Raw genomic sequence first — 24,440 nt, forward strand, 5'->3', positions numbered from 1 at the left:
GACAAACTAAACATGCACTGTTCACTTTTAAAATACATCAATATTTCAGCTACTTTATGAAAATTAGATGAGCAACACTTGTATTTCCTGTCTTGTTATTTTCATGTGCAGTTTAAGGACTTTTTGATGGGTAAATTTGTGCAGAATCGGCGAAAGGTTGTTTTTTTTTTCCCCACTTTTAAACACGATGCCTCTCACTCATACAAAAATAGATATAGCAGGGGGAGAAAAAGTCAAAAGAAATAGACTGAGGAAGAAGCAGAAGTGGACTGGGATCATTACCATCCTTTATTACTCCTCATTAAAATAGACCCCTCACAAAGACATTATTCTATACAAGCATGTGTTTCTGTGTGTGCACAAGTGACCAAGCATGTGCGTGCTTTTGGACTTCGCGATGGGGACACATGCGCCAATATCCAAAAGTGACCAAAAAAGAACAATATAATTGGAGAAATGTACGCAGTAATAATAGGTATTCAGAAAATGATAATTCATATTAAACAGGGTGCACAAAGTCAGCCTCATTTGCATGTTTTAGATTATATGCATTTCAAAAGTAATTTCCGCAGGGCATATGAATGACATTAATTCCCGGGCGGGTGCTGCTATAGACCTCAAACTATCAAACACTCAAACATTTAACAGAGGGAAAAAAAGGGAGCTTGTGTGGGGACATTTCAAGGTTAAAGTGATTTTTATTTTTTTTTTACTTCGCCGCTTGCTTTATTTAAAGTTACTCCACGGCTAATTTAGAGAGTTTGGGTATTTGTTCAGTTCTATGCATGAGTGTGCTTTCTGGTGCCAGTCCGAGAAAGACACTTCTCTTCCTATTCAGCACCATTACCCCAGCAAAAAGCTTGAATTGCTGTGACTCACAGTGAGTCATGTGCTCGTGTCAGCTCCAGAGCCAGACAAGCAGAATCTAGCAAAGAAAAGACTCCAGTCGCCCACCAGAAGTGACCCAAGCAGAGCGAAGGGAAAGGAAAAGTGATGAAAAAAGGATGTGGTAAAGGAAGGGGTGGAGGGAGGGATGTGTACAAGCGGGAAGAGCGAGAGACAGAGGGTTCCCTCTCCTCGCCTGCCCGGGCCGGGAGGAAGACCCTGGGGCAGGAAACAAGCTGGATGAATGGATGATTCCAGTGGAAAACTCTGCATGCCTTGGACAACATTCTTATCTTATTAAGAGATCTGGTGTGCAGCCACATTACAGTACTTTCTGGAGACATGTGTCTATCACAGTGACACATATCAACACGTTTACGCCAAGAAATCCAACAATAATGACTTAACCGTGGCAAACTTAATTAACTTAATGCATTTATGTAAGCGGAAGTTGAAAGTTGTGCATGCCTGCCTATTGTTGGTGGCTTGTCTTCATCAGTAAATAGGGCCGCTGCAGCAAGTCGCTTAGTGTGTCATTATCCCATTAAGAATTGATGGCTTCTGTACAAAGACTTCAAACTGTTTTGTTTGCGAGTGCATCGCCGTCTGGTGCTCTACAAACACAACAACCACAAAGAATACATATCCCTCAGTGCAGCTCACACACATGCATGGCAATTTTAGCAAAAGAAAATGTTTGCCACTTGTTTAATGAACATCCAACGTATCTGTTCCAAACACCCAAAAATATCACCAAAAATACATTTTTATAAAGAATGATTATGGTTTTACATGCAGAAAACAATGCAAAATAATTATAAATAATGAATGGATGGAAGTTATTGTTCATGTGGACTTCCCGCACATCCAGGCAAGATCAAATTCAATAGTGTTTTTCACATTCTTCATCAAACTGCTGGCGATCCCAAGCTTTCTTTGGTCCCATTGATTGTTATTTAGCAGTCACACTCAGTAGAAAATGCAAGGACGTTTGGGCACTCAAAATCACAGAACGATACAATGCAGGGCAAACAGACTAGATTATTACGTGCAATATTATATAAAAACCAAGACACTGTACAAAAACCGAGGCAAAATATTGGCACAAATTTTCAACAAAAACTGAATCATATGAAAACCAGGGTGTATAAATACTGACGTTTGACTGTACTGTACTTATTTTTAAAATGCATCACAAACTTATTGTTTCCTAAGTGTTATGATGTTACCTCAGTCAATACTTTCAAAATGTGGGTACTGCACTAAGGACAAAACCATAGGTAAAAAAAAAAAAGCGGGCAATGCCTCAAAGCGCTTACAAACATCCAGTCACACTGCTCTGATGTCATCCCCTTTGCTGCTAACAGCCAGCAGGGGGCTTATGTGCACATTCTCTGCAAGTGCATCTAATTCTGAAGTGATGTGCTGTCTTAGCCAGCATTATAGTCTTCCACCCAAATCTTCAACCTTTAATGAAACTTCTGTGTGAAGGATGACTTTATTTGTACCTGTAGCTGATTTTATGGGATCTGACTTCAGAGAGTTGTTGAGGGCACGGTTTGGGGTCAGTGAAGGAGGGCTAATATGATCCTGGGAAACATGTTTGTTTCCTCGCTTTTTCTTTGTCTCCCCCTTTCATATTTTTCCCAGCCAGTCACAGCAGATCTGTTCATCCGACACAGAGGAGGAGGCCGTAAAGAGGATTAGATTGTGTAAGACACAAATCATTACACGCACACATAACTGTGTTCATATACAGCCACAGCTTTAACTTGCACAGCCATGGGGTGTATGTATTGAATAAGATGTTTCCGTCTTCACCAAAATGACCAACAGGGTGCAGGGCCCGGCACCGGTCCACTCTACTTTATTGATACGCCGCCGTTCGGCCTATTCAGCAGCAAAGAGCTTTCCTGCAGCTGCGGCTCTCCACACTCGATCGATGTTATGAGCAATGCGGACAAACTGCTGCTAAACAGACTAGCCCCTGCCACGATGGCCCGTCACCGCACAGGCTCCCCCAGGCTTAGATCGTTCCACTAATGGAGGTCTCTGTTGGGGCCCCCAACGGCCCCGAGCCACCAAACAGGCCCCAAGGACTCGCTTTCCCCATTCTCTTTTCAATCTCTTTCACCGTCATGCCTCTATTGTTTCTCCATGCACGCGGTTGTATTGACCTCAGCCTGTATGGACCGCTGATGCTTCCGCATATGTCCTAAAGTCGGTGAACCCTCAGAAGTCAAACAGCTGTGCAGTTAAATTTGGTTGCAATTTTACAATGACATTTCAAGATAAATATAGTTTTGAATTTCAACAATATTCCAGGATGAAAAAGAGGCAAGAACGAACACAACAAACCATCTCTGCATCAGCTGATCTCCATTGCTCCATCTCCAAATCTGTGTATTGTTTTTTACAGTTTTTCTTAGTTATTATTTGTGTGGAACTCATCACAACTCTTAAAATGTACTGATAACAGTCACTTGTCGAACTCATTATAGCATGTACATTGACAACTCAGTATGCTAAAACCATACTTAAATGTTGCCTCTGGAGTCATTAAAAGTTTTAGTATTACAAGAAGAGCACATTCGTTCTATTCAATTGTTACCTGTGAGGAAAATTAATTGGAAATCAAACGAGTCATTAAAAGAAGGAATGGACTGTTTTTGACTTTTGAGGATCCAATGTATCCATTTTAAGACAAGAGAGCAAGCATGTTGGCTTTTAGGTAGTGAAAAGGGGGAAAAGTCTTGATAGGATCCCAGACCACAACAGTAATGATTAGTCACTCTCCTCGCCTCTGCATTTGTCGTCTTTAATAACCGTGAAAGAGGAGAGATGTGTTTTTTTTTTTAGCTCAATGGAAAGAACCGTCGCATTTGTCATTTCCGATTGTTTACCTTCTTCACTGCAAATTGATTTTTACATCTCCAGTTACTGGAAGCTCTCTAAGCTGGACCGCCAGGACTGTCTGGCTCTGGCCTGGGCTGCCAAGCCCGTCCTGCAGTCTTTATGAGCAGGCTCAGGGGAGGACATTTCAGACTTTCAACTCACAAGTCATTCCAATGATACAATACCGCTTTTGTCCTGACCACCTTTGTTGTTTTCTTTCTGTCTCTTGTACCACCACTTGCCTTCTTTTCTTTACGTCTCTCCCTCACAAATCCTTACATAAACTGGGCCTACAAACCTGTTTATAAGCAGACAAGGTGGACTTTGTGGAAGAACAGCGGTGCTGTGGGACACACGTACTGAAAGACTCTATCAGACAGTGGAACTCATCGAGGGGTAAGCCTTCTTCAAGTACAGGCTAGGATTACATTGTGGTGGTTGGGTGGTGCGCTGTGGTTCAGTTCTTCCTTGGTTCTGGTAGGACTGAGGTTTGCCTGCATGGACCTCCAGTGAGTCAGGCAGCAGGCCTGATCTAAACTAAGTCTTGGGCCAGGAATAGTCGTCAGTGCACAGGGCAGCACTAATAGTGTGTTTGTAAGGGTGAAGCCAAACAAACAAGATGACGTTCGAATCGAAGGAGGGAAGGCTACTCTGGGCCAGATGTTGCTCACATACAAACACACAGAGAATGAAATAAACTTGTGGTGAGGGAAGCGCACCATGGACATCTGGTACATCAGCCACAGCCTTGCACACGTCTGGACGTCTGACTTACACACACAGAAGTGTGTAAGTCTTAGAACCTTCAAGAATGGGTGGCCCCCATATATTTTGTTTAAAAACCTGCCCCCTGGCAAGAGGCAGGGTACACCCTGAACTGGTCGATATGAAAACCATGATGTGTATATCATGCCAGCTTCAATCTAGACAAAAATCCATAATTACGCCACAAAGATGAAGTTTGACCATTATGCATAAACCAATACAAATACACCATCCTACATGCACATAGAAACCAGTATACACAAGTACAGTGTCCTGATACCGCTGACACAGGTGGCAAACAATCATTTACACCATTCACCCCACAATTACAGCCTTCTCAACCTCGCCTACACAAAGTGGTTCAACTTCTTGTAGTGACAAATCAAAATGGCTCTTCGTCACACAAAATTCCACCCTGGCGATGTTGACGCATGTGTGTGCACGTACAGTATACGTGCGTGAGATAATTGAGCACACATAAGGTCAACGTGTTTGCAAATCGGTGTCTTTGTCGCACGTGGACTCGCTTGCACATAAAAGCACCTTTAATTTGCCATACAAATTATTATTTGAAAGGCAAAAAGACGTAACAAATCAGGTGATCATTCTGTCTGCATGGAAGTGAATGGCAGGGCAAAAAGTCTTTAGAAACACGTATATACACACACACAGACACGCACACAGAGACAGACGCAGATTCCCTGCCCAGTATTTGTGGTGGCGCAGCACATCTGGTAACATCTGGATGTATTTTAGATGTGTTTACATTTCCAAAATGCTGAAAAAAGTATATACCAAAAGAGAGCATTTAGAAAAACACTGCAGGTACCAGACGAATATTAAAGAAAGCAACCAGTCCCAGATGGGGATTGTTTCCAACCTACCACAGTAGACTCACACATACGTGTTGCAACTATTTGTTACCGCCTCAGTCCAGCAATAACTGACGTTTGTGGCAAACTACATACTCCTTTTTCTGTACGTTTGTCCCCTCAAGCTTGCCTTACCTTTAAACAGGCTGTGTGTGCACGCATCACCGGCTGACAACTACTCTTACGCGCTCACCGCTGCACACAACACAGCAATCCCTGCCAACACATACACCCTTCCATCCACACACACACACACGCACAGACAGACAGACACGAAAACAGCTGCATTTCCATTTTTCTTCCCCTAAATGACGAAAACACAAAAACAGTTGGACTTCATTCAGCCTAATCAAAGCTGACACAGAGTACAGCTCTGTGAGATGATGTCAGCAATGAGGGGAAACACACGCACACACACACACACACACGCCAAGTCTTTAGGATGTAATTTCAGTGACTGGGTGTAATTTACCAGTGTAAGGTGAAACCAGACAGGGAAACTTGTACTATTCCTGTGACAAAGGAAAGCAATAAAGTCAGATTGATATCGATATACACAGCAGCCATGTAAAAGTATGCTAAAGATTTGTGCTGGCTGGAATGTAAAAAGGCTGCAGGTATCTGAGCTGCTACAAAATGCGCTTGAATTCATGCGGAATGACTTTTTGATTGGAGTCCCACACAAAGTGTCCTTGGGATCATTCTAATCCTCTCAGGTATTCCACTTTCCCATGGCCCACCCTAACCTCAACACACATACACACAAGTACACACACACAGGGGAGATTATTAAAGCAACCTCGTGGCATATGAGGGTTTCTGATGGATTTAACATCAGGAATGATTGTTAACTTTTAGCACTAAAAAGACTTGGAGTGACTCCTGAGAAAGAAAAAAAAAAAAAACAGCGCTCCGGCCAGACGCTTGTATCACATGACAACCGGGTTGCAGCTGCAAGGACCCCTGGGAAAACGGCCCATTGCCATCTCTCAGATGACAGCAAGTCGGGAGCCAAGCGGTAATGACGGCATGCATCTATATCACATGTCCACACGAAGACACCATTTAGCCGAAGAGTGGAATCGTTGGAAAGAATGCATGCATCACAGTCAAGTGGTAAAATAAAAATAAAAGTTAATCACCATGAAAGAGATTAAACCTATTAAGAGAAACGTATGCTGAAGGTGACAGAAGAAATTAATTTGGCTCAACTATTGAGACCCTTACCTCCACCCGCTATAGGATTTCTACCAAACTAATTATCACGCTCCACTTTCAGAAATAATAAGGAAAGTGCTTAATAGGTTAGGATTTACCCCTGCATTCATATGTCCATTTAACATCCCCACTTTCATGCCCACACACTCCTGCCTTAATGCAATTTCACATTCATGATTTAAAATAGGCAAAGGAATTATATTTCAAGTGGTGTCAGGATTAGAATATACAAGCAGCGATATTAAAACACTGTTAGGTTTGCAGCGAACACACCGAGCGGCTGAAGCGGAGGTAAAGATGTTAAATAATGTTTTTGTCACACTTGAGGACAAAGGAGAAAATTACAATGAAAGTGCAGCTATCTGATTAGTCTTCCCTTGCTGTATATTAATTGTCTCCTCTCTCTGATTTATGCTGGTTAGGATTTAAATTTTTAAGCAGAGCACAGATATGAAAAAAGATCTACTAAGCCAGCAACTCAAGTGTGTTTATTTAGCCAGCCATTTGTGCCAATTAGAACAACATTCAAATGCAACTATTGTTTCATCTCAAGCATTATTTTAAATCCATTTTTTCCCCCTATTTTTCCACTTGCGTACATTTGCATTTTAGCGCCCCGGGCAATGAAGCGAATGCAAAGTCAAAAATGCAGGTTAGGCCAGTTTTGTTCATGAACAGTGCAATAAAAGTTAAGCATAGAATAAATAAATAAGGAGGCCGAACAAGCCCTTAAGATGGGGTTTATGTTTTATTATGTTTTTCATCATTTATTGATGCGATTCCTTTAATCATATAGTGTTGGAGATCTTTCTGTGAACAACAGATCTCGTGTTTTTTCCACCGCTTGCTTTCAAAATGCACTGCTGTGTTCTTTCTCTGTGTTATAATGTGTAATTACTGTGTATCTCTGTATACTTCCTGTTTTCCAAGACCAAGAGAATACCGGTTCTGCGTGGGAATAAGTGAGCTGCTGTCAGAATCATTCAATTACATCGGTGATTCTCAATTATTTTCTGTCACGCCCCCCCGCCCCCCCCACACACACACACACACGGGAGAGATTTTTTTTTTTCACACCACGCCTGATTTGAAATACTACTGAGAACATGTATTATAAATTTATTTACCTGTACAAACCACTGTATGAGTTGCTGGCACCAGCATCGTTCAATCATGAATAAAGACTAACAGACCTGCCAACCTTGAAGAAATGATATAAGTACAGTCCCCACTGCCTCTCATGCCCGCCCTGACACCTTACCGTGCCCCCCCAGGGTGGCCCGCCCCACTATTTGAGAAGCACTGAAATGCATAATTTGTATGAGGGATGTGGATTCAACAGTTCTGATCAATGAATTTTCCTCAACAATATTTTAATGACTTAGAATAATATCTCTGAATGTTCTGAACTCCTATTTCAGTACTATATTGAACAGAATAAGGTCTGCATGGATGTAGCTCAACTTCCTGTACATGATATGTTGATTCTCCATGAGAATAGTTGAGACCGAGGCCATGCTCACACAAATGCGTATATTTTAAAAGCCCATATTTTTCTACAGTATGTGTCTTGGCTTCTCATCTACACGGTTTTTGTCCTTAAAAACTGAACTTTTGGAAAACTTCGGCCAGAGTGAAGATTTTCAGAAGGTGTCAGCGTTTGTGTGTAAAATAGCTAAAACTGAGCTTTTTGGTTTGTGTCATAAGAAATGTGTGTCGTTGTCTAATGTCTTTACAAGTTATTTAGCAATAGAACATGAAGTCATTGACTTACAAGGGTGGTTTCATTCCATGCAGCGGTAGGCCGTGCATGTTATAAGGCAGACGCACATGCAACAAAACAAAACCTTCATGTCATCTGGGCTCTGTGTAAGTGTTCGCTGATATTAAACACGTCACTGTTCATGTAATATCACACTATATTGATGAATAGAGGCATTATAATGTGCAACCAAGTCAGCTGTGGTGGCTTTTTCCGGTTCCTGATCGGTCAAAATGCGCATGACAGTCTGTAAATGTGTTTTTATGTGGACAGACGTTTTTGAAAATATCCACGTTCTTGTGTGCATGGCCTGAATCAACAGCATCTCTGCTGTTTGCAGCCAAGTTGCTTAAGACCCAATTAATCAACAATCAGTTATTGTGATTCTGCTTGGAATGCCTAGAATTGAAGTCACAGAAATAAGTGAAGGTGTTAAATGCGGGTTTTTTTTTTTCCTATGAAACTTTAGTGGTGGCTGGGGAGAAAAAGGTAAGATGACTTCACATTAGCTAAGAATACTCTGATGAATTGTGCCCCCCTCGATAATTAGGGACTAAAATAGCTCTGAAATCTCATTTCTGACACCCGGTACTTCCTAAAGTTTTCGTAAATCAAGCTTGAGTCAATACACTATTCCAAAGCCAAGAATGGTCATGTATAAAATAAAAATGTGATGACTAAATGAGCACATGGGTGAGCAATCACTCGTTGCTTCACTGGTCAGTTGTTCCACTGTTGAAGAGACGAGGCCTACTTTCACACTTTTTCCACAACTTTTTTTAACGGTGGCTTCTTGGCCTCTGCAGTCATGTCAGCACAGCGTCTATTAAAACCGCATGTGGGCCCGGCCTGCCGACACACACAAGCACGCACACCCTCTGCTTTTCAACGCTGAACTTCTAACCTCTCTCTACGCCACGACATCTGGGGCCCGGGCGGTAAAATGTCCCAAGCATGCCCGCATAGGCGACGTATAAGTAGATAAAGACACATAGATGATGGAATCGCTGATCTAGATTTGATTAGAAGTCATCTCCTGATAATGCAGGTGGCTTATAAGGCAGATAAACTCAGCCAGCAGTGATCCATGTGGCCAAAAGGTGAGCGCCAAGATCCCTCTGTGATAATTTAAGCCTAATTCATCAGCTTCTCAATATGCACATGGCAGCCTGTTTCAATTAGAATACACAGAGTCACACATAACTCTACTGAAGGCTTTAAATAAGCAGAGATTGCCATCAGGAAGATCTGATTTTAGCCTGCCACCCGTACAAACACATGTAAAATAAGACACAGTGGCGCATTATTCCTTTTTTAAAAAAGGCCCCTTGTCACACGCTGATGTGTATCTAGACAAAGCCCGCCTGAGATAAAGTCACTCGACAACTACAGCAATCGATGGAAGTAATTTATTTACCTCGCCGGGCAATAACTGCTCTGTCTTCAGAGAGGAGCGCAGAGAAAAGGGAGATTTGGCAAGCTTGTGTGAGTGGTGTGTAAATTAATCTAGCGGCAGCCACATCCAGAGCCATGCATAAGTCCATAAAACAAGAGGAGGTTAAAGCAGCTCACATTATACACACACACACACACACACACACACACACAACAGGCAAAGGTCCAACACCAAAACCACTTCTCCCAGAAACAGAAGAGACATGAAACGTTATCTCGCTTTCATTTATGTGACGTGCTATCCCTGGATGCTACTAAAAAAAAAAAAAAAAAAAAAAAAAAAGAACAGTTAAGAGTTCTTTATTTCTCTTTCTTTCCATTCAAAAGCAACACGGTGGAGTGAGGCCCGTCCTCGGCGGCCCTTAACTTTAACTCAATGAAATAAAAGGCACTTAACTAAGCCTCAATGGTGTGCAGCACACACACATGCACGTACGTATTTATCCCCCACCTCCTCAGTCAGATGCTCATGCATATGCATGTTCATTGTGATTTATGCACCCCTGGCGGGGTGCGGGCCTATCTGAGCACAAGGCCGACACACAGGTCATCTCATTTGTAAATCAGTTGCCTATTTATGGGTGTGTTTGGAGTGTTTGTGTGTTGCGTAGGTGCACATCTGCCAATGTTTGTGCCTATAAATTTGTGAATGCGGGTCAGTGTTCCAAACAGACTTGTAATTATGGTGCGGACTTTATCGGCCATATTTATTGAAGTCTTAGCACAGTGTAAGTCACATTAGGCTCTCTATATATTCGGTTATGTGTGTGTGTTCTGCCAACAAGGCGGTCCGACTTAGCGCTTCGAAGCAGGAAGTTGCTCACTTTCTGACCTCTCTTATTATTATTCCCAGGAAAAGGTCTATAGAAACACGCCTTCCTATCAGAAGCCTTGACTGTAATGCATTGGATTATGGGTAGAAGTGTGACAAAAAGTACACCCAAAGATGTGTTGAGGTTGAAATGCCCATTACTGTGTGCAAAAAACCCCCCAAAAAACAGTGCGTCCCCCTTTTGTGAACATTCAATGTGTGTTGCTCCACCTCCTCCCACCTCCTCTGAACAACAGATTTTGGGCTAATAGGGCAGCTGCTGGTCCCCCCTCCTCCCCTAAGACCCTGCGATCCTTCCACCCCAGCTCCCTTCCAAAAAAATAAAGCCCAGGAGGACGCCTGTTGTTTTCAACTTGTTATTGATGCGCCTGTGAATGGAAAAGTTGAAACTGCTGCTGACAAAAAAGTCAATCTGTCCACTCCTTTCCTTTACGTAGCACATATAGCACTAATTTTTCCCGAGATCATACAAATATTATGGAAAGTTACAACAATATGTGTTCATACGGTAATACAACATTATTTTCTGTAAACAAACAAACGTAACACAATCAGTCAAATGCACTACTTTATGTTCTCCACAATGACATCAGCTGCCGGACATGACAATCATGAACCAAAAATGCCTTTACCAAGAAATTGTGTGCCGTCTTAATGGTTTCAAAAATCGCTTATAGCATTTTTTGACCCACCAACAATTAACCTGTGACTGATGTTTGTATCCCAACTAAGGCTGCAACTAACGATTATTTCCTTAGTCCATTATTCTGAAGCTGGCTATTTCGATTAATCCAGTAGACGGTTAGGCTCTGGATGGACCAGATCAGAACCAAATACAAACAGTTAGTATTTGGTCCGCAACATGTCAGAAAAAAGGAAAAAAAATGTCAATCAGTGGTTTGCCAATTCAAACTTGTGTGTGAATATCTTGTTTTGCGTAAAACCCCAAAATAATAGGTCTGCTTATATGGATGACAAGGGAAATTTAAAAACATTCACATTTGAGAGGCTAAAATCAGAGGGCATTTGCATTGTTAAATAAAAAAAAGCTTAATCAAATACCAAAATAGTTAAGAAAAATAGATTCATTGAATAATCGATGAATCATTGATTCATCCATTAATTGGTGCGGCTCTAGCCCGGAGCTTCAGTTTGGAACTACCTACCGTAATGTACAATTATTGCTGACTATTGCATCATACGCAAACATCTTCCAGCTTAAAAGCACATCAGTTTCTACAGTGTCATGTCCAAGTGAGCTCATAGAGATGTTTCAATGCACTCAATCGCACGTTCATTTTGTGGGGTTAGTGTTTGTTTGTGCGTATGTGTGTAACCAGAGCCAAAGTGTAAGCCATGTGCCACACTCCCCCCCTCCCCAGTAGCACCCCCTCCAACACACACGCAAAAGCCTCATAAACACGCGTACTTACGCGCAGGCGTCCCTATAAAAAAAAAAGCCCTCCACTTCATTAGGAAAGTAAACACAAGTGCTGTCTGAAGTGGCTAATTAGAGACTAATTACTCCCCGCTCGTTACTAATGCAAATTAGATTACGCTGCTTAACTTCCTCGTGTCCACAACACTGCTGTTAATTGAGGCCTTTTGAAATTAAATTACCCGCTAATTAGCATATCAAAACCATTAAGTCTGCGCAACAAGGATGGGGGGTGGGAAGGAGAGGGGGAAAAAAAACAACAACAAATGCCAAGTTTTGTTAATGAGTTTTGCTAATTGAATATGCACGCTCAATCCAGGGGTGTGTGCCAGGCGTACCTATTCATTTGATGTGTGTGTGTGTGTGTGGATGGATGCCGCCAAATGGAAAGAGCATGTATCGTAAGAGAAGCGTACAATTAAAGCAACCAAACACTTTGTCAGTGCTTCCCTCTCTGAGTGGGAGACTCCACTGAGGCAAGGATAAGATGGATGTTCATCTCAAGAGAGGGGAAAAAGAGAGGGACATCTTGTCACTGTGTGTGTGTGAGCAGGGTTAGTGTTTGTCCAGGGTATGAGGCGTCTTTGAAGTAAAGAACTTGCAGCTCTCGTAAAGTCCCCAGGCCCCCTGCTAGCTCTTTTTCAGCATCGAACCGCCCCCCTCCTCAACAATACCTTTGCAGCTTAATACACACACAGACATATACATCCATCCATCCATATCTTTATGAATCTTCCATTCAAGCTGGATCTGATTTTCTCCCTTTCCTCTCACTACTGAATAGACGATTTAAACTTTGTGGATTAAAAATGGTGAGTAAGTTTGCCTGCTAGTGAATAAGCGAGGGGACACACACACACACACTTACACACACACACACAGATATATATATATATATATATAGTGAATGCAGCAGCTATTAGCTACTTTAATCTGAAGATCCATCTGTGCCTTGTAATGTAAAACCATCAGAAATAGTCATTCTGCACAACTCTCTTTCCTAAATGTCTCTGCAAGCAAGGTGCATGAAAGGCCCCATTCAGCTTGTCCCGTACGAAAGTTTCATCGTTCCAACTTCTCATCTCTTTATTCTGTAAAGGCGCATGAGGGACGGTAAAATTGAGTGGTAGCGCACGTGCAAAAAAAAAAGAAACATTCCAGTGATAATTAGATGTAAAGATATTATAATTCCTTTAACGGGATGCATAGAAATTGCTGCTCAACAATATTTGCCCTAATTGTGACAATTATCATATTAACCACTTAGCATTTGAGTAAGTTGATAAAAAAAAAATTGATTATTCGTCTGTTTCTTTTCGGAGTTTCTTAATCAAAATCTAACATCCTTGAAAAATTAATTTGAAGCCATTTCTTATCAGTTAATTAAATCGGGCTGGAAGTCGTCTTTTTTTTTTCTGGTGCGGCATGATTAGAACGGTTCTGTTCTCCTCTGTTCAGGCACCATGACGTTAGAGGGGGGAACTTTTCACTGTCTCATCAAACATTCACCAGCACAAGAATAGGACTTCTTTGAAGGGCCCGACACCGCCGACGCCTTCTTTTTTTTCCTTTCCCCTCCTTTTTCCGAACCTCCACCGTGCTGATAAATTGTTCTACACCCAATAGATCTTTCTTTCTCGTTAACACATTCTCATTAACGGACAGAGAAAGCAAAAGGAGAGGGGAGGAGGGGAACAGAAAAGGGGGCAGTGGGGGGAGTCGAAGGAGGAGGAACAAGAGGGGGGGAAATATGGTAGGGGAAAAAATGGAGCCAATGGCAGCAATAAAGCCATGTTTGATTATACAGGAGGGATGGGCATAATAATCAAATGCTTGATTCATTGATTGAGGCAAAGTGGAGTGCACTGCTTGGCTGCAACCTGCAGAGGCGCTAGTTCGCTGAAAGAAGAACGACATGACGTCTACCTAGTAGGTAGGGCACTGCGGTGGAAACAGGATTAAAATGAAATTCATTTTTTACCGTACAGTACAGATGAGCATAATTGATTGTCAGCTGTGAGGAAGTGAGTGCACTACTTGGCTGCAGCCAGCAAGGGTGCTATTCATTCAGTGTCAACTAGTTTGCTGTCGAAATAAGAACAGCATGACGTGAGCTCTGGGACAATTATTTACTAGGACACCAGCATGGAAACAGGAACTCATTAAAAATAATATCATCCCTTCAAAAATAATAAGAAAAAACACGTTAATATATAGACATCTACATGAACATGTTGCCTGGGTGGCAGCCTTCTGAGCAAGGATAGCTACAGTCAGTGCAGGTAGATCATTGCCTTGGCATCGTAAAAATAGATTTTCTTCAAATATATTCTTGTATACCCTACTCGATTTTCTGCCTCCAAAACTGCTCATCAGAGGGTGACTTCACCTAAGAAAACTAGTTTTCTATTTCTGGAGGAATACTAATTATAAAAGCTGTGCCCCTGGGAAAGGAAAGCCCCTCTTGAAGAAAAGAGCGAGCGAGAGAGAGAAGTCCATTCAGTGGCGGTGCCTTCACAGCAATATAAGTTTGTCTCTCTCTACTTCAGCGATCAGCAGAGCAGAACCGAACAGATACAGCAAGCTCGGCTCATCTGTCCATCCCGGCCTCCTCCGGGGAAGGATCAGGAGGAGGAGGAGGAGGAGGAGGAGGGGGTGTGCATGAAGAGGAGAAGAAGACAGAAGAATCAGTAGGAAAGAGACGAGTATGGAATATTTCTATGATTGGATCATCAGTGGAATGATTATGCGAATCCAGTGAGATTTCAACCAACCAATCAATGTGCTGCCTCATCATCAGCCAGTCAACCCCCAGGGTGGAGGTGTGCGGACTTCCATCTGTCCGTATTTCTGTCCCCCTCTTTCTTCACTCTTATAGGCTGTCTTTGGTCCAGCTGCCCTCCATGGGAGACCAGAGAATTCTCAAAGCCACAATTACCACACACAACTATCAATTTCCCCTTCAATTAACCCTGTGGGATTTTGGAGGGGGGGGCAAGGGGATGACACATTCCAATTTTTGGGAGGGGGCTATAGAGGGACGATTCCTCCCCTCTTTCTGCGTCATTCCTCCCTCCAGGGTGTAGCCGTGTGTTTAGACAGGGAATTACACCACTACAGGATGAACTTGACCCCCTGACTGAAGGTCAAACAGTTCACGACAGAGCACAGGTGACCTGTTTTATTTTATTTTGCAGAAAAAAAGACATTGCCGTTCCACTAATACAGATTGCGTACGGCACAATCTGTGCAAGGTGAAGATTGCGGCAGAAGTGGATGATGTTTGAGCTGTGATATTTCTTCCATAGGAACCCGCTTCTTTAATTTGCATTCTTATCTCCAGTCTCTTCTTCCCGATGTGTGTGTGTGTGTGTGTGTGTGTGTGTGTGTGTGTGTCAGGGAGGGACCGCCCTCAATCCTGCCACTCACTAGTCTCCTCCCTGGTTTATGTTGATGACTCCTCAAGCTTTACAAACTCTTCCTATAACTGACCTTTAGACAATGTAAAGCTGCAGCAGCACATGTTGCAGATTAGGGCCTACAGGTTGTATGCGGCAGCTCTGACCTTCACTAGGCAATACCAGCCTTTCAGCATCGCTGTCCTCCGCTATTTACTCAATAAAAAGTTGAAATCCTATAGGGGAGGTGAAGCAGATAATGTTTTTTTGCTCAATAACTGGTAGTTATTTTGTGTTAGCATCTAATTTATTTCAGGGACAAGAAGATGGAGTGACAAAAATGTTCATTCAGTGAGCATTGCATTCACACCATTCACCATACTTTGTGACCTTTTCTATGTCTGCATGAAAGCATACACAACTCGATGAGCTTACACGTCAAGACAAATGAGAGATGTGTATTAACGAACGGTGGAGAAAAATATTTAGTTAACAAATAGACGGGAATGCGTTTGAAATGCCTCCCCTTTGAATGGCTCTGTTGTGGCAAATCCTCTCAAGGTTCTGATTGATTGACGTTGTGCGCATTCTTGCAAATCACTGCTACAGGATTAAATGATTGCTATTGAACAAATGTTGGAAGTAAACTGTGATGACATGCAGGATGTAATGAAGCGGCTGAGAGGGGGAAGGCAGAGATGCCATAATTAGAGACAACAGGAAACAACAAGCAAGCACGGGATCGAGCAGGCCAGACAGTGGAAGTGGGAGACAGAAGAGGTGAGAGAGTTTTTCAACATAGGGAAGCCTGTTGGAGTTTGAACAGGGAAAAAAAAAAAACACTTTCAGTTTTTTTTTAACAAATTGTAGAAAAAACGCTTGTTTGTTTCGCACAAATAAAAAGGATGGCGAAAATGCATCAGTATTTATTTTTTCCAGGTTGTAACACAATGCAAAAAAATATTCTCCCCAACTGATTTTTTATTTTAACAATGGCGTGCCATTTTTTCTGAAGCACTGCTTTATTCATGTAGTCATTTGTTTCGTGGTCATATAATATGCAGTTTTGCCTACAACCAACAAGAAAATAATCTTTTTTTTCACTGCATTTCCTATTGCCTCTCCTCACAACCCCGAACTACAATTTTTGCCAGCAAACCAGTGAAGAAGTCTTCAAAGCCTAACAACACACACACACACGCACACACACACACACACACAGCCTCCCCTGCTTAGGAACATGAGAGCTGTCTCTAATTCACAGGCTGGCAAAGCTGCGCTGGACAGCAATCTTGATCTAGCAGGATTAGGATACTTTTACTTCCCCGAGAGCCAAAGTGGGAACACAGGAGGGAGAAGAATAAGTCAGGGAGGAAGAAGTCTGAGGTACATGTGTGTGCGTGTGTGGACGTGCGCTGAAATCCGTGTACAAATGTCACAAAATGACCAGTGATGCTAAGATGCTTCCCAGCCACAACACGATTCCCCACAAAAAGTTTTCATCAAAAAGATTTTTCTTTTTCCAAAGATAACATTTGCACTGTCTTAAGAGCAATGATACAGCTCTGAATTGCACAGGTGTTCCTAATGAAGTGTCCGTAAACAAATGGCCCAGAAAGGACAATGATCACTCTTCGTTCCATTGCGCTGAGGAAGAGAGGGCACGGGGGCAAGAAAGGAGCAAGGGAGGAGGAGGAGGAGGAGGAAAATGGGCAAGGAAGGGTGTTAGGGAGGAGGGGATTACACAATTATTCAGATAACAGCTGGGAATAATCTAGTGGCAGATGTCTCTCGGCCAACAATGCCCACCGCACACAGACACGCATGTGGACGCACATGCACACCAACACCAGTTTCAATGGCTGGCAGAGGAGGACAAAAAAAAATCTAACAGGCCAAACCAACAGATCTCAATCCTACCTTTGACTGCCTTTAGAAATAGTCATAAACCTCTTCTCTGATGCACATGAAATCATATTCAAGAGGTACTACACAAGCACTCGGAGAGCGCAGACCTCCGCCAAGCACCGTAGTCCCCCCCCATATTGTGATTCACACCAAAATAATAATCCTACATTTTTTTGGATCAGTCTTTGATATTTGGTAGAACCTGTTGGAAACTGCATTTTTTTTCCAAGTGCTCTGTCCATTTTTTGTAGTTATAGGCACAAATGCTGAAAATTGTCCTATCTCGCAATGTTAAAGAACCCTTTAAAAAATTCCTGGATGCAGACGGTGATCCGGGTCACCCCCAAAATGTAATCAGCTCTTCCATATCCCATTTCCGACAATTCCTGAAAATTTCATCCAAATCCATTCAGAACTTTTCAAGTCATTTTGAACACAAACAAACAGATAAACAGATAAACGCCGGCAAAAAGATAACCTCCGCACTGCGCTTGCACTTTGTGCTGCACTTGGCGGAGGTAATAAAAGACTCAATTGTGATGAATTGCCCTAAGTATGTACAAGTTTGGAAAACTGATGACATGTTTGCTTTTTCTTCTCCATCACAGCTGCATTAAAACAGAACTTAAAGGAATTCTGAGGAATTCCGTCCAGGGAGGAGAGAAAGGTGAAGGGTCACACAGTGATTGACAGTTAATTGGATGTGCACGCACACACACACACAACACAACAGCAACCCCTTGACTCACTGTTCACTCTATGGAAGCTGCACCCCCACTGGGTGACGTCGTCCCAGTGTCCAAGCACCAGTTTCAAAACCTAATGTCTTTTATCTTGTATTATTATTATTTTTTTACCTATATCTAGGAGATGAGCACAAAATATTTTTGGAAAACTCCAAACTCCCGTCTAATCTTTCTTTTGAGGTTACATCCAGTGGAGGAACAAGGAAAAGGGCGGTCCACCCGGATGTCAAAATCTGTCAGTCCGTCAAGCCAGGCCGCCTATTGTGATTTAGTGGAACAGCGGCTAACAGCTAGTCCTGTCAGGGGATGGATCATCCTGCACGGCGCCTCACATGCTAATAGCTTAAGTCGGCATCCCGTGTCCCCCCGGAACTAATACCACAAATACTAATACCATAAAAGAGGCCCAGCATCACTTTCGCCTGCGTTCGCCAACATCCCGATACTTGACGGATTAGAAAACATAATGATATGCATTTAAGTGGTTATTACCTCGCTGGTCCACCGTGGCGAGCAACAGAGGCACGGGCTACAACTGCAGGGCACGTTTTGATGCATGGCACACAAATACCACTGTACCACGTATGATTAATATCAGAATCAAATTAGAGAAGTTGAATAATAGTGCATGTAAGTGGAAATTAGGCTAACATTACAAATCAGGATGTAAATTTCTTTTGCATTTGCTCGTCCCCGGCAACAGCACTGTGGGCAAGTGTGCACTCGAGACGCCCGTAACATGTCGGTTTAAGAAACTCATAATGCTGCAAGATGCGCACTTCACAGCTGCCACCTACCCCTCAACGCAATCCATTTTAACAGACATTAAAGCAGCACAAAGCACAAAGTTGAGTCACACTGTTTTTCCGAGCGACGCTTTCCCACTGATCTGCTCCCTCGGCCCTCCGTTCGATTGACGGCCGCCCTGTCAGTCTGCCGCGGCACTTTAGAAAACACCAACGGCTCTCTGATGAAGCGCTTACAAAAAGGTCAGAGGGTGTAGGCGACGGGAGAGGAGGAAAGCCGACTACGGGGAGAGGAAGGGAAGGGAGTCGGGACGGAGTGAAGGAAAATCCATAACACAAATAAAGCTGTCAAGAGTTAGCACGAGACACGATGACCAATGAGAGATTTTTCATCAAGATGTTTCAACTGAACAACTGACTAAACATGAGTGCAGTTTCTCGTCCTTATCTTGTTAGTTTTAGGCCATGCCCACACAAACATGAATGTTATTTGAAAAAGCAAGCTTTTCTATCCTTTTCGGCTTATTCTTTTGTGTTTTTGCTGTTCTGACTGTGATATTCAGTAATACTGTCAATCCATTACAGCCCACGTCTGTCATAGCCCTTTTTCCCATTTTGCCATTGACGTTTTTGTGCCTTCTCTGGAAATTACTTTCCTCAGGATTCGGATTGGCGAAAAATTGCCTCGCAGTTAAGGATTTCAGCGCCACCTGTTGCTTTGGCATGCCCTAGGCAGCCTGCGAATGTGTTTTCATGAAAAAATAGTGTGGCAAAACCAGGCTTCTGGACTGCCGTCTAGCAAGTGACGACTTGTTACCATTGAGTTACCTCGTAAACTGCTGCACATCTTGCCTCCTAATGGCCATTAGGAAACCTGCACTTCCACAACTGAACTTTCACCTTTTATATGTGAATGACAAAGGACACCACTGGTTTACTTATGGAAGAGCACTGAGCATCTTCTGACCTCATGATCCTTACCGACTCCTCTGTCGGCCAAACTTGAAAAGCCCCTACCGCCGCCGCTGCCTGACTTTCCGATCCACTCTCATTCCTGCAGACTTCACACTGACAGGAACCCCCCCCCCCCCACCCCCCCCCCACCCCCCACACACACACACACACACACCACCCCACAACCACCACCACAGACACTCACACACTCAACCTACCCCCACCCCTTCAGCCTCAGCTCTTTGCTCCAACCATGCCCTCAGGTGCCAAACGCACCCTGGAGAGGCTGATCTAATGCTTCCTCAGCTGTAATGACCCACGCCTAAAGAAACTCTTGGACTCTTCTACCAGCCTTTTCACTCGTATGTTCTATCTTCCCCTCTGTCCCCACATTTCCCTTTTCAACAACCCACCCACCCCCCCATCACCACCCGCACCCGCTCATAGGAAACAGTCCCTTCCGCTTCAAACTGTTGGGTCACTCCTTCCCACATCCATCAGCTGTTAATGGGCTGGTGTTGTCTGGAACTATACCGAAAAAGACTCAAAAAAGGCCTGCCCCGTATAATATTCGGATATGTCTCGTGTTAAAGATAGGACTCTTGAACCAGTCACTTTAAAACAAAGTGCAGCGGTAAGACAAAGGGAAGGCAACAGAAGCGCACACGTCGGTCACAGGTGGCCAACCTATTTTAGATGCATCTTTCATGCTTTCATCCTGGCCTTGCTCTGCTGCAACTTTACAGTACGACACGCCTGCCTCATGACCCATCAGGAAAACACATCTCATCTTTGAAAAATGTGTAGGGATTTATTATATGCACACACACACACACACACACACACGCACACGTAAGTATTCAGCCCTCTACTTCTCCTAAATAACAAGCTCAATTAGAACCACATGTATAATCAGGCAGCCGTTTCTCTACGCCGTCAATCACTTGAATATGCAACCTGTGTGAGCATTCTCTTCACTTGCTGCGCTTCATGTGTTCATTTGTCACTAATTGTGGTCCATTTCTGTTTTCTATGCTGGAGACAACAATCAGTTATTGAACGAGATGTATTTTTTGAATATATGCTGTTGCAAGTGACATCATGCTTTGTCGATCAGCTTAGCTGAAAAATGTCAGTTTCAGGGTCGACGTTTGAAATGATTACATTTATTTTCACTGGCTCGCGCAGGAATGTTTTTTTTTTTAACTCTTCTGCAGCCTCTCCGAAAATTTGACCATTTCCGTTTTTCTAGCAGGTAAGTAGCCCAATAAAAGAAAAACGCTGCCAGTATCCATCGGCGGTCAAAGCCTATGTAACGGTGTCATATGCAGGTGCTCTTCAACATCACTTTGCATCCAAAAGCACACTCAGACTTGTGGGTTAGCACCACATTACGGACACAAATTGCGCACGGGACATTTAGAACTTCAAATAGTGTCCATTTTCACTGGAGCAGCACAGGTGAATTATAAGAAAAAAGCACTTACATTCTCCACATACATTCAGCAGGCCTCATGAAGGTTAGAGGACGCTCTGAGTGAGTTTATGGACTAACACAATCACGTCGGTGGCTTTTAATCCGGGCTGAAGGGTTTTTTTTTTTTTTTAAGAGATTCATTGCAATTATTGCCCGCCTCTAGACCCTTCCACACAATCACACACACAATGACTTAACGCCAGAATCAAACATACACATACGCACACACATGCAGCCAATTGTTGGAGGGTGTCGGACTGATGGAGATGCGTCCCAGCAGCGCATGACAAATAAAACAGGGCATGGAAAAGACACGGCTATCGGAAGGAAGAAAGAGGGGGGGGGAAAAAAAGCAAAGAAGCAGAAGTGTGGAGGCAAGTGTGAGGTGTCGACGGTGAGGCGAAAAAACAAAAGTCAAAAAGGAGAGACATCTGGCATTCTGCGCAAACTTTTTATGCCTCCTCACAAATAACTGATGCATGCCATCTGCGTCACTTAATTCCAATTGAAATACACTAATATCACAAAAAAGGTCATCATTTAGACGTTGGTTTTGTTTCTTTTGAACTAATAGATGTGATTAATTTTGAATAACAAAATGCAAATACCTTAAATGCACTGAAGTATAATAATTGTTTAAACAGCCACCTGAATAAAAAGCACACACGTGTAAGTGAAAATCCGCATTATATCTCTTTTTTTTAAATAATTAAAAAAAACCGCAAATATTCTGCACTTGAAAGTTTCGAACTATTTTTTTAAATATCTGAAGAAGACGTTATTGTCTTTGACTGGTTAAATAATAAATGTTTCATCATTCAAAATTTGAACACATTTATAAGAAGCACGCGTGCACTTGACATCAAACATCATTTTTTTTTGCCCCTTTTGAAAGTATGTGAAATTCCACCAGGGTTGGCACCTTGTACAAAGTACCTGTCTGACACCACAATTGTGACAAGGTTATAAAGCGACTGAGAGTTTTTTTTTTCTTCTTTTCCTATTGAATCTTTTTTTAAAGTGCAATCATGGTGGAAGAAAATGTCAGCAAAGGAGGATGGAGGGGAAGGAAAACGTGTGTGTGTGGGGGGGGGGGGGGGGGGCATGGGGAGATGGAGGGCATAGTAAATAAAATTAATAATGACAAATGTGCCTGAGCCCATCAATCAAGTGGCAATGATGCTGGTGTCAGGTTGGACAACACAACCACACACTAATTTAACTAAGCCACACTAATTTACTGTCATTTCCTTTTTTTTAAAACTTTGCATGATGATCAATGAGAGAACGTGTGAGAATAACTAATAATTAATATGGGGATTTTAGTTTTGGGATATCAGAGTGGGTTTACACCAACGACGTTAAATGCAGTTAAAATGAAACTGACTGGCTCAGTAATAAGGAATTCATTTTGAAGGCTAAAAAATAACAGATAATATAGAAGTAAATGTCATATAGTTTATTTTAATAACGCAAGAAATTCACAAATTGATTTTTTGTTTAACTTTAACCTCAAATAAAAACCTTTTGACGACACAGTAAAAGGACGCACACAAACCCACTGGAATTGTTTCAACTTTAAAGTGAAGAAGCAACTTTGCTCCACGTTGACACTTAAAAAAAAAATGTTTAAAGGTGCAAAAATGCGAGCAAATCGTCACTTTAAAAAACTGTGAGGTCACACAAGGCGGTTAAAATTTCTAAAAGTCAAATCGGTTTGAAAAGAAGGTATTGTTCCCTGACCTTTTGACTAGAGAGCTTTTTTTCATCTCTTTTAGACAATGACTTTTTATCATCAGCGAGGGGTGCGTTGTTCTTAAAACGTTGCACTTCAACGATTAGGAAGACAAAATAAGAATAACTTTTTAAAAAAAACAACTTCAGAACTCATTTAATGTAAAAGTCCCACCACACAGGATTTATTAAGAGGGGATTTAAAATTGCAGACTCTAAAAAGTCGAGCGCCCTGCACTATTAATCCAAGTAAAAATTAGAATTAAACACATTCTATATAGCTTTTAAACCTTTGTCGTTACGTTTGTGAAGCAGCTTTTGTGTTTTCTGTCGTAGAAAAGGATGACGAGTCTACTTTTAGGGAGTATTTTTGGAGGTCAGCGTGAAAGACGACGAGTCAGTGCGTAAAAGTGGTCACATTGGAGCCAGCCACATGGTTAGAGCCAGTTTAAAGTTGACAAACGTGTCGAAAAGTAGAAAAAGTTACGTGTTACCACAGCGTGAACGGCAAAAAAGAGAATGTGTGAGTGTGCCGCGTGTATTTGTGCATGAACCTGTTCTCTTGTGTTGGGAAGAAGTCAACTTTTACGCCAGTGGTCGGAGCATGTGGGCAGCCCGGCTCCGGCTCCTCTCGGCCCCCCGCGCGTCCACTCGCTCTCTCGGCGACAAAAAGGCCACACACGCCGGTGGGACACACACACAAAAAACTTCAAAAATATTACAAAAAGGGAATAAAAAAGTGGAGAGAGACAGAAGTGCAGTGCAGTGTACAGAAAGAAGCCAAGACGACAAGGCGTGCTCGTTAGTTAGTCCTCTCCTTGTTGTTCGCCTTCTTTTGTGCGCCTCTGGAGTCAAGTCACAACAATTGTGCCGCTCAAAGTCTGCCACACTGTGCGCAACTTGAGTCTTGTTTGCTGGCGTTTCGCCTCTCCTGCTATTTCTTCAACAACAAAAAAGAAGAAACCTCTCTCGCTTTTTTAAAATTCTTTTTCAGCGCCACAAACTTGTCCACCGCTGCTCCGCTCTTTTTTGGCATCCACTCTGACGCTTCCTCGCTGGAAATCAGCCTTGAATCACCAGGGCAGCGCGTGTGTGTGTGTGTCAGTGTGTGTGTATTGTGTGTGTGCGTGTGCTGAACAGGGACAGTTTGTGCGCTACCGTAATGCCTCTAAAGCAGGTGCGCCTTTTCAAAGCTCCACTACAATAGGAAAACAGCGCCTCTCTCTCGTTCTCATTCCCCTTTTCTCTTAAGATCATGTCAGATCGTCAGGACTTGATGTCTCTTTAGGAGACTATAGCAGTTTTGTCTTCAGCAGTTCAACAATCACTTCTTCATTTTAGCATGACTCTTCTTG

General features: G+C 42.6%; 1 protein-coding gene across 3 annotated transcripts in view; it reads right to left on the bottom strand.

The window, feature by feature from the left end:
* The window catches only part of foxp4 (forkhead box P4), a 97,296-nt gene extending 73,108 nt beyond the window's left edge, over positions 1–24,188 (bottom strand). For all 3 annotated transcript variants that reach the window (XM_054785996.1, XM_054785997.1, XM_054785995.1), the window contains exon 1: positions 23,640–24,188. The gene's annotated coding sequence lies outside the window, so the exon portion shown is untranslated. The remainder of the gene's footprint in view (positions 1–23,639) is intronic.
* Between the last annotated feature and the right edge of the window lie 252 nt (positions 24,189–24,440).

Source organism: Dunckerocampus dactyliophorus, chromosome 8 (genome assembly GCF_027744805.1).
Source record: "Dunckerocampus dactyliophorus isolate RoL2022-P2 chromosome 8, RoL_Ddac_1.1, whole genome shotgun sequence".
NCBI classification, from domain to species: domain Eukaryota; kingdom Metazoa; phylum Chordata; class Actinopteri; order Syngnathiformes; family Syngnathidae; genus Dunckerocampus; species Dunckerocampus dactyliophorus.